This window comes from Perognathus longimembris, chromosome 24 (genome assembly GCF_023159225.1).
Source record: "Perognathus longimembris pacificus isolate PPM17 chromosome 24, ASM2315922v1, whole genome shotgun sequence".
Lineage (NCBI taxonomy): Eukaryota > Metazoa > Chordata > Mammalia > Rodentia > Heteromyidae > Perognathus > Perognathus longimembris.
The window spans coordinates 25,189,895-25,200,227 of NC_063184.1; positions in this window are offsets into that span (position 1 = coordinate 25,189,895).

The window sequence follows — 10,333 nt, forward strand, 5'->3', positions numbered from 1 at the left end:
GACAAAGTACAGGCAATTGTTTCCATGTATTGCTGAGCTTTAAAAGAGGGGATAAGAGGAATCTGCAATTAATGCAATCTTAATACTTTATGGCTCAGTGTGGAGAATCTAGCCCAATCTTCACCCCATCTTTTTTGAGAAATGAGGTAATCCTAATTTATTCATTCTGGCTCTCAGCAAGATTTGCATCTGATGAATATATCTGAGCAGACTTTCTTCCATGAAACTGAAATTGAAGAACATGTACAGCTCTGTTGTTATTCCATAAATGTAATTTTAACCAGATACAAAATCTCAAGTGCTATGACAAGCCTTCTCTGTTTATCCCAAAATGTTGGAAGCTCCTAGAATAAGGTATGTCCTAGCAGTGCTGTGTTCTCAGAAGGAAGAACAAAGGAACACCATCCTGAGTGTGTGCCTTGTGAGACTGAGCCTGGGGAATCGTGTCTGCTCTACTGTAATGACAGAGATGGATGACTAGAACCTGCAAGCAAGTGCAGCCCTAAACACAGCCCTATTTGGGGGAACGCTGGACTATGGGTCATTTGTTTAACCAGAAAAACTTAGCAGCAGGTCAATACTTGACAAGTCAATGTCTAGTTTGCCTAAATGGAAGTTCCAAGGCACTAAGTCCGTATTGGTTTTTGGAAAAGAGGCCAGTAGATATCATTAGCTTGAAGGTTTTGGAAGTTCCTTTGTAAGGAAACAAAAATTCTCACTTAACTGAGATATTCTTTTACAGATGGATATATATATATATATATATATATGAATATATATATATATATTATATGGTTTCCTACCCCTTCCATGCAGTGCCATGCATGTCTCATAATGTGAAGATGGATGAATAATTTGAATGGCACAAAAGCTGCTTCACTTGCACACTGACCAGGCTACAGAAAGCATCCTAAAAATTGATTGCTCAAAGACCAAAGTGACTTTTTCATAGGCAAATGCAAGCCATGGCTGTTCCTGGTTTGGGGGAATGGGCAGTGTCATGGTTCTTCCAGGCTTCATACCTTTCTTTATATGCATGCAAATTTATAAGTTGAACGTTTATAAGACAAAAGCATGCACACTATAAATAAATGTATAACCTATGTTTTCATTTCCCAGAGCTGTCAAAACAAATTACCATAAACTGGAGAGCTTAAAAAGCAGAAATGTACTCTCTCACAGTTTTGGAGGTTAGAATCCCAAAGTTTAGAGTTGGTCTCTTTTGGAGACTTTGGGGAATGATCGGCTGCTCGTTTCTGTCCTAGGTTCCGGTGGAAGCCGGCAGGCACTGGTGTTCTTTGACTCGCCAACAAGGCACCCCATCTCGGCTTGTCTCCTTTCCTTAGTCTTCCTCTCTGTGTGTCTGTGTCTGTCAAATTCACTTCTGGGGACACTATGTAGTTATTGGATTATGCCCGCTTTAATCCACTGTGTTTTCATATTTCTAAATAAGATCCTCAAGGACTATTTCCAAATAAGAGTACATTCAAAGGTACAAGTGGTTATGATTTTCATGTATCTGTTGAGGGTCTATATAATGCAACCCCCAAAACCTACCATCTCCTCAACAAGATATTTGTGTTCAACTAAAAGAGAAAAAGCTAAAATTACCTTTACAATTTTAAAAAAAAGTATTGGAAATGATTATGTCTTATTCTCTGTCAGGAACTTAAAAATAGGTGTCCACTTAATTTGAGAAACATGTATATTATGCTGTCAAATTATAACAAGGCTTTGTATATATGAATATTTACTTGTGGGGATACACATGTACCTTTCTCCTCCCCAAAACACACTTCTGTACAATGTTTTTAGATCATACAAGAATGAGAAAATAAGGGCGCTTTTCCATGGGGCTTTTCTAGTTATGGGTCTGTAGTTGCACGTGTACACAGCTGAGATATCCAAAATCTATTCTACCATCTTTTTTTTTTGGGTGGGGGGGGGGGGTCGGTCATGGGGCTTGAACTCTGGTCCTGGGTACTGTACCTGAACTCTTCAGCTCAAGGCTAGCACTCTACCACTTGAGCCATAGCACCATTTCCTGTTCCACCATTTTTAAACACATTCTGCCAGTCAGTGTCTGGCCTTAAAATAGATTGCTAATGAGATTCAGAGTTGGGGTTTATTAAGAGGTGGCAGAGTGGGTCATCGGTGGTCACATTTCCTATAGCATTTGCCTCCCCTCCTTGCTTCCTGAATTACATGCTCATGAGTGCCATGTCTAATATTCAGTAGCTTACATCTATTGAGGTGTGTACATCTATTGATGTGTGTGTGTGTGTGTGTGTGTTATACTCACTATGTAGCTCAGGCTGGTGTCAAACTCATATCCTTCTATATTAGTCTGCCTAGTACTAGAGTGAAAATAACTTCACATGAGTTTATTACTTCATTAAGTATATACTTCTTCCAATGCCTAAGATGAAACTTTGACCACAATCTTCCTTGTAGCCAAGGCAAAAAGGGCAATTTAATCGGCTGCTTTACTCCTATCGTTGGAAAGAAGATTCAAGACAGATCAGTTTCTTTTTAAGGAAAAGTCTAGATGAAGAAATTGCTCTATCCAGAGTAGGATGTGGTGTAATTAAAAGGCCCTTATATAGTTTACACAGCACATTGAGAAGCGAGTGCCCTCTGTTCCTTGTAGTAACTTTTGTTAAAAAGCTCAACGGAGACTATTAAAATAGCCCTTAGAAAGGACCGAGTACCCTGCATTCCAGTTGGATAATGCCAGCCATGTTAGACAGACATGTGAGTGGATTGTTGGGGGAGTGAGTGGCCGGCCGGCCCGTTTGTTTCGCAGATCTCAGGCTTTTTCTGCTCTTTTCACGACACTTGTAAGTCCATTAATATAACCACTTCTAATGACACACGGTGATTTTTTTCCAAATAGATGGGGAGGGGTGATCAATAGGAGCTACTATATATTCTGAAAGACACTGTGCCGGGGTCAGCCCCCATACTCACACTTGAGAATGTCGGGCTCAGAGAACACCTCTATGCATGCACAAGGAGAACACTGACACTTCTTGCGCTTGTTATCTTGGAGGGTGCAAGAATTGGATGCTAAATGTCCCCCCAAAAGCCTATAGCAAAGCCTTGCCCCTAGGGTAGAGTCCTAGAGTCTTTAAGAAGAGAAACCCAGTAGAAGGTCTACAGTCATTGTAGGGGTAACCCTGAAGGAGAAAGTGGGACCCTGGTTTCTGTCTACCCTCTTGCTTCCTGACCATGTGGGGAGTGGTTACACAGCCATTAGGCGCTGCCTTTCCACCACCCAAAGCAATGGGCCTAACACACCACAGATTAGAACCTCTGGAACTGTGAACTAAAATAATCTTTTTCCCTATGTAAGTTTTATTTGCCTCCAGTATTTCCAGTCATGGAAAGCTGATTAACACAGATGAGTCCTATGGGCCAATTGAAAGTTCGCAGCAGAGTAAAAGTCAAAGACAAGTGTCATGTGCACACTTGGCAATTTTTTACATGATACCAACAGATTAGCTCCAAAGGGTAACTGTTTCAAAACAGTTTCTGATAAATTTCAATGTTTAGTTATCTATGATTATCTTTATAAGATAGGCAGGGAGAACAACTTCCATTATCTGGGGAAGGATTTCTACTAAAAACTGGGCATCAGACAGCATTTTCAATTATAAAACTGTCCATCCAGTCTAATTACATCAGGAACCATGCATCTCCTGCCATTCAGTTTTGTATTTGAGGTTACTATCCAATACAACTAGCCAAGACAGAGAAATATACCTATAGGAGTAAGAAAAGTACCACAATCCCACTCATCTGTTTAAGGTGTCCTCTGTCATCCAACACCGACTCTTACTTCTGACAAATTACATCCCCGATTCCCAAGCCTCAAGGCTTAGGGTTGCATTTGTACTCCGGTTTTTCAATGAGCCTAATAATTTCTAATATATCTCACATAGTTTTTCCTAAAATATGTCAGCATACCCATGAGATTTTTCTCCAATCATATATTTTTTCCTGATCTCATCTCAGGATTATAAGACAAACCTTGGTAAAGAAGATCTCTATGACAACTATAACTCACATTCTCTTTTTTTTTTTTTTTTTTTTGGCCAGTTCTGGGGCTTGGACTCAGGGCCTGAGCACTGTCCCTGGCTTCTTTTTGCTCAAGGCTAGCACTCTGCCACTTGAGCCACAGCGCCACTTCTGGCCATTTTCTGTATATGTGGTGCTGGGGAATAGAACCCAGGGCCTCATGTATATGAGGCAGGCACTCTTGCCACTAGGCCATATTCCCAGCCCCATAACTCACATTCTTATGATGATTCCCTAACCAACAAACAGAGGCTTCATCCTAAACCATGACAGGCTCCATCTGGAAGCTTTTGCCAAATACTGCTATGTTTTACCCAGCAAATTTTACCTTTAAGAATTTATTTATTTCAAGGAAATTATCAGACTTTTGTCCAAGGATGTTTATCCCAGCATTATCTGTCAGAATAAAAAAATAATTCAAGTAATGTCAATGTCTGGGAAAAATACTGAAAGGGCTTAGAACAACAACAACAACAACAAATCTTCATCTGTTTATCTAAGGATGGTATGACCACAAGGTGTGTCTGGCTTATTTGTTACTTTTCACATGCTCCAAGTGAGAAAGGAAAGAAAAAAAAGCCCTCCAGACACCTGTAATAGCTAGAAGCTGGACCAACTCCAGTGACTGGACCATAGTGTTCTATGGATGAGCATAAACAACCATACATCAACCACGCGTGACCTTCATCTGTGACCAGGACGGAGCTAGACAAACACAAGACCACTCTGTAAACATAGCTGAGCACAGGCCAAAGTGAAAACACCAGGGGAAGCAGAATAGCCAAACAGGTGTGACTTCAGCTTGTTACAGCCTTAGCCCGTCCGTTCTACTTTTGAAATATACCTTAAACATATATTATATAATTAGCTAGATAATTAAGATACCCAATCAAATCATTTCCCCCCTCTCACATTTCCTGACAGAATTTGGACCATTCACGCCACAAAGCACCTAACACAGCCAAGCCTAACACAAGCACCCATAACTCCCACTGACTTCCGTGGCTTCCAGCGGCCTCCATTACCACAGCTGTATCAACAAACCTAATTCTGCTTTATTATAGATGTGTTTCTGGTGGGTGCGCCCAAGGCTGGTTATCAATACACATAGAGCGTGCCTTCCTTTTGTGATGAAGAAGGAAAATCTTTGCATTTAAATAGTAATTGTCCATTAATATGTCAAGTCACTTTAAAAAAAAGAGGGGGGGGAGGGAGGGAGAGAGCGATGGATCCTTGCCCACCACTGGGTTTTTGCATTGCTGAGGAGGCAGTCCTCCACAGTGGCTAACTCCTTGGTGTTGTCAGTTGTGGAAACCATCAAAGCATTCCAGGTACATGAAAGGCAGATTCTGTCAACAGCAAGGCAATGGATATCTGGAGCAGACAGTGCTGCGTAGTGGGGCTTAGATGCCCATTGCAGGATGATCAGCTGTAGGCACTGGTCTCTACCACTGGTGGAAGTTACGTCATTCTGCGGTGACAACCAAAAAATGTCTCCAGAGCATTTCCCATGGAAAGAGTGGAAAGCAACTGGTGTAGAGACAAATGGAAAGAGGGTAGATGCTGGTGATATTGTCAAGAGGCCAAAAACGGAGCAACACCAAAGGCTTATGCTTTCGCTTACATTTTTTTCTGATTTTCAAACTGTAGTACACACACACACACGCACACACACACACACACACACACACACACACACACACACAAATGTGAGGTTCACAAAATAAATTGAATGGCTTTTGAACAAAAGCAGCAAATGCCCAACCTGCATAGATATAAAGATGACGTAAGTGGGGTCCTTTCCTATATAAGCTCCGTAGAACATTTTTTAAAAGATATTCTAAATAATGAAGTTAGAGTCTGAACCAAATCGAGATTTCTCACAATATTTTCTTTCTAAACACAGTGGTACAATTATTTTTTTCTTTTCTGTTGTCTGAAAAATGGAAATCAGCTGTTTTCACTTACAAATACTTTATTGAAATGTGCAATGAAGGGCCTTCTTAGAACCAACTCTCCAACAACCAAATGGAATCTTTGCCTTTCTTTGCAGATCAAAGGCTTCTTATCTGACTTTTGAACATATAAATATGGGACTAGTCTGGGCTTATAAATTTTACAGAGCTTAAATGCAAGATTTAATTCTTTTTCCCGCGTAGTCATTGCCTGGGCAATGGAGATGGTGTTAAAATGAACTTGAAAGGTTCAGCCATTAGCTCAGGGCTGTGTTCACACTTACCTTTCAGAGATCTCCTGGTCCAGCAGCTCCTGGGCTGGGCTCCTTCTTCATTGTGGTGACTCAGAGGGAGGTGCTATGGGGCTCAGGCAGCTCAGTGGCCGGCTGGCCTGGCCTCTGCCAGAGCCTCAGACAACACTACCACCAGGCTCTCTCTGCTTCTCACCAGCATGCTCCCCAGTACAGGAACCGGGAATACCTTTCCATCTTCTTAATATTGTCTGTTGAACTTCAACATGCTTTCCACATAGAAGTTTCTGGAAAAATATTCTAGAATAAATGTAGAAATAAAGACAAAAAACATACAGATTGGTTTGTGTAGGGGCGGGGGCGGGCAGATCCCATCCTTGAATTTTGTATCTAAATAGTAAATTCCTCCCTCCCTCCCTCCCTCCCTCCTTTTCTCTTTCTTTTTTTAAGGATCTCCCCTACCCCCCTACACCTGCATGTTTTTAGGGGCTGGCTAGGTGATGCCTAAATTCCTTCAGATTGTGAGTCACTGGCTTGGGCGCTGGCTGGCTCCGTCTCTCATCTACTGAATCAGAAGTTCTTGGGAGAAATCCCTGGCGAGTTCTATTTGCCAGACACTCCCAGAACTGTGATGCCAACAAAGAATTTCCAGCTTCAATGTGCCTTAGACCCGTATGACCCTGTGCAGTGCCCTATGAGAAGGCTTTATGTATTTATTTACTTTTGGTCCTGTGCAGAAGATGAATGGGAAGCTCTGAGAAATCTCATGACTCATCCCTGTTCATCTGGCCAGAAGCGATGGCCTGAGGCAGGACACGGGCCTCAGAGACTTAGGCCCGCTGCTATTCCCTTCGCAGAATGCCAGCCTCCTGGGCATGTGTGGGGTCTAGCTCTTGGCTAGCTTCTTAAGAAACACTTCACGTTTCCATTGTATTTCCAAATCATCTTTGTGGCTGCATGAGAGAGATTTCCTTTGGGCCAATTAATGGAGTTGTAAAGTTGCCCATCCCCTGATCCCCTTCCAAGGTGCTGTTCCCTCTGCCCTCTGGAAGACACCCTATGTCATCAGTGTTTATCTGGCCTCTGGCTCCATCCGTGCCTTTCCTGCCACTGATGGCTGCCATACAATGCCATGAGAGTGGCTTGGGCTTCTTCTTCTAAGTTAGAGGCCCAGAAACCTCCACCGGGAGGAGTGGACCTAGAACTACAGGAGGCCAAGTCCCAGCCAGCCGAGCTGCCTTCGCCGGCAATCGCAGTCCTATGCTCGGCTACGTGCAGACGATGACACAGCACTCGCTTTCCTCGCTCACTGCTTCATGACCCGTCCCCAGCCCTCGGTGCTCATGGGCTCCTGACTGCTCTATTTCCACAGCCACGGGGAAGACCAGAAAGAGAATTCTGAGCCAATAGGTAAGGGCCACATTGGACGTTCCTTCCCATGGAAGTAGCAGGCTATGTCTAGACTTGTGAGCTCTTCAAAGTATCTGTCCCATGATAGCTCCTAAATTAGCCCGTGGACAATCTGGCCCAGTTCCTAGTCCAGTTTTGTCTTTATTGTGATTTGTTAAGTGTGTTCTCTTCTGCCATTGAGCTAGCCTTTCAGTGTTATGGCTCCTCTAGCAAGATGGAGCAACATTTTGTTGTTTATCTCGATGAAAGCAACTGAGGCAATTGTAAAAGGAAAACACTGCAAAATGGTCAGCCCTTGCTTTATACATATGTACGCCATGCTGCCCCTTGTTTTCTATCATTTAACAGGGTTCCGGAGACCAGCCTCTTCAGGGGACCCTGGGCAGAAGGTGCATTCACCACAGCATCGAAACAACACAAAAAGAAGAGACATGTCTCAGGCCTTGTTGGGAGGGAAGCAGTCCAAATGTGTGGTTCCGTTTTATGAAGAGACAGAGCTGCTATTAGTTAGGCAAGTGGTTTATTTTCTCTAGAGATTAAATTGAAATGTTTTCTGGCATTTCATTTCATGATAATGACAATAACAAAATAAGTGTGCATTAGTCTATTTTATTTGAGACCGGATCAAAGATTTCCTTGACGTGCTAGACACACCGTGGGCTAACCAGCAGAGACGATGAATGACTAAACAGGACTAGGAAACAAAATGACGCAGCCAATCAGCACATATGATTTGAGTTCCAGGAAGAATATTTCCAATCCTTTTAATTCTACTGTGCACCATTATGTGTGGAGGTTGCCAAATGAAGAAGAAGCAAAATACAAATCACCTACCCTGAACTTTGAACACATCCTTACATAATAGTTTTTATTCCACCCGCCATAAAGCATCCTCAGTAGATCTGGAGACCTGCATTCCTGAGGACAGTGTTTGACAATGATGGATGGCTTGCTAATAGATTTTCCAAGCTACCTGCTTGAGTGTTCTTACCACAGATATGGACGGCTCAAAATCTAGCCAGTCCTCCTGAGTCTATGCTTGTCTGTATTCTGCATATTCTTGGCAGGCAACATCTCCTTAGGATTTTCTGTTTCTCCCATTCGGGTTGATGTGATGTACTCTTTGCCTATCACGTGGATTCTACACAGTGCTACAGAGAGAACTTCCAGTCCACAGCACCTCCTGGGGGGAAAGGCCAGAGTCCGGAGTGGCAGCCTCCTGCCTCGGTTGTTGATGGTTGTTGATGGTGGTGATTCCCACCGGAATTCATTGATAAACTCTCACCACTTCCTGTGGGGTTGCCACAAAGACTCAGGATAAGGAGTCTAAATTTTCCGACTTCCAGTTCAGGCAAGGAGGAGGACAGCTATTAATGAGTTTACACCTATACTTGCAACGTACAAAACCTAAAAATGCAGCTTAAAACATACAGTGTTATTTAAAAGGTCAGCTACTGGTACTCATTTGTAGAAATCTGTAGCCCAATCACATATAGAAGTCAGAACATAATATAATTCTTGGCACCTTAAATGGTGGGTGTGTTCTATTGTCTTCCATAATAGAGGAAAGTGATAGTGTTCTAACTTCACACATGTTCCTCGTTCATAGGTCTTTATTTCAAACCAATTGTCTTGGACTTCTAGATTCATAGGTTCAAATCTATGGATGATTCTTGTCTATGAATGTTCATAAAACTCTATTTCTCAATGCTTACAAAAGTAAATTTAAGACTATATTTCCATTACAGAAAAAAGTCTATTCCTACATTTATCTGTGTTAGGTAAATTGAGAGAAAAAGATAAATCCAGCCATAAGTAGCTCATATCTATGATTGTAGCTACTTGGGAGACTGAGGTCTGAGATAAGATCCAAAGACAAAACCTTGATTGAGATTCCTAATTCTACTTATCCAGAAAAAAGCTACCTGCCATGAACATAAAAAAAAAAAATTCTATGAGAGTGTGAGGACCTGAGTTCAAGCCTCAGTACCATCCGAAACACACACACACACACACACACACACACACACACACACACACACACACAGAGGCAAGGAAAGCCCAGAGCCAACATATAACAGCTTAAAAATGGAAGATAAATTAGTCACCATAAATCAAAGCCGATGCTACCCGACAAGTTATAAAGAATTGAACTCATGTCAAACTTCTATTGCCAAATAAACTCACCTATGAAATGGTTGAGGACAGCTACATCTGGATGTGAACCAGTGGGATAAATAGAAGGATTATAAATCTGCTCTCTCTCCTCTTCCCAATTCTCTCTTTCTCTCTCTTGTCTCCTCTCTCTTCCCCACCTTTCTCTCTCTCTCTCTTTCTCGCTCCTCTTCTTGTGGTGCTGGGGGTTAAATTGTACATTTTATTATACTGAGTCTTGGGCATGCAGAATTCCATAACAATGTCTTCGTGTAATTCCATGGGAAGGACATTTAACACACACTATGCGGCTGACTTCAAAGGAGCCGTTCTCCAGCCTGTCTGCCCGGCTCCTCTCAGCACAGAGCGGCTGCCTGCAGTTCGGGGTGGGCCGGATGGAACCCACGGTGCCATTGGCAGGTGATCAGTCAGACTTGTGCAGAAGATTTCAAGTAACTACCTATGTATTACTTTACAAGCTTC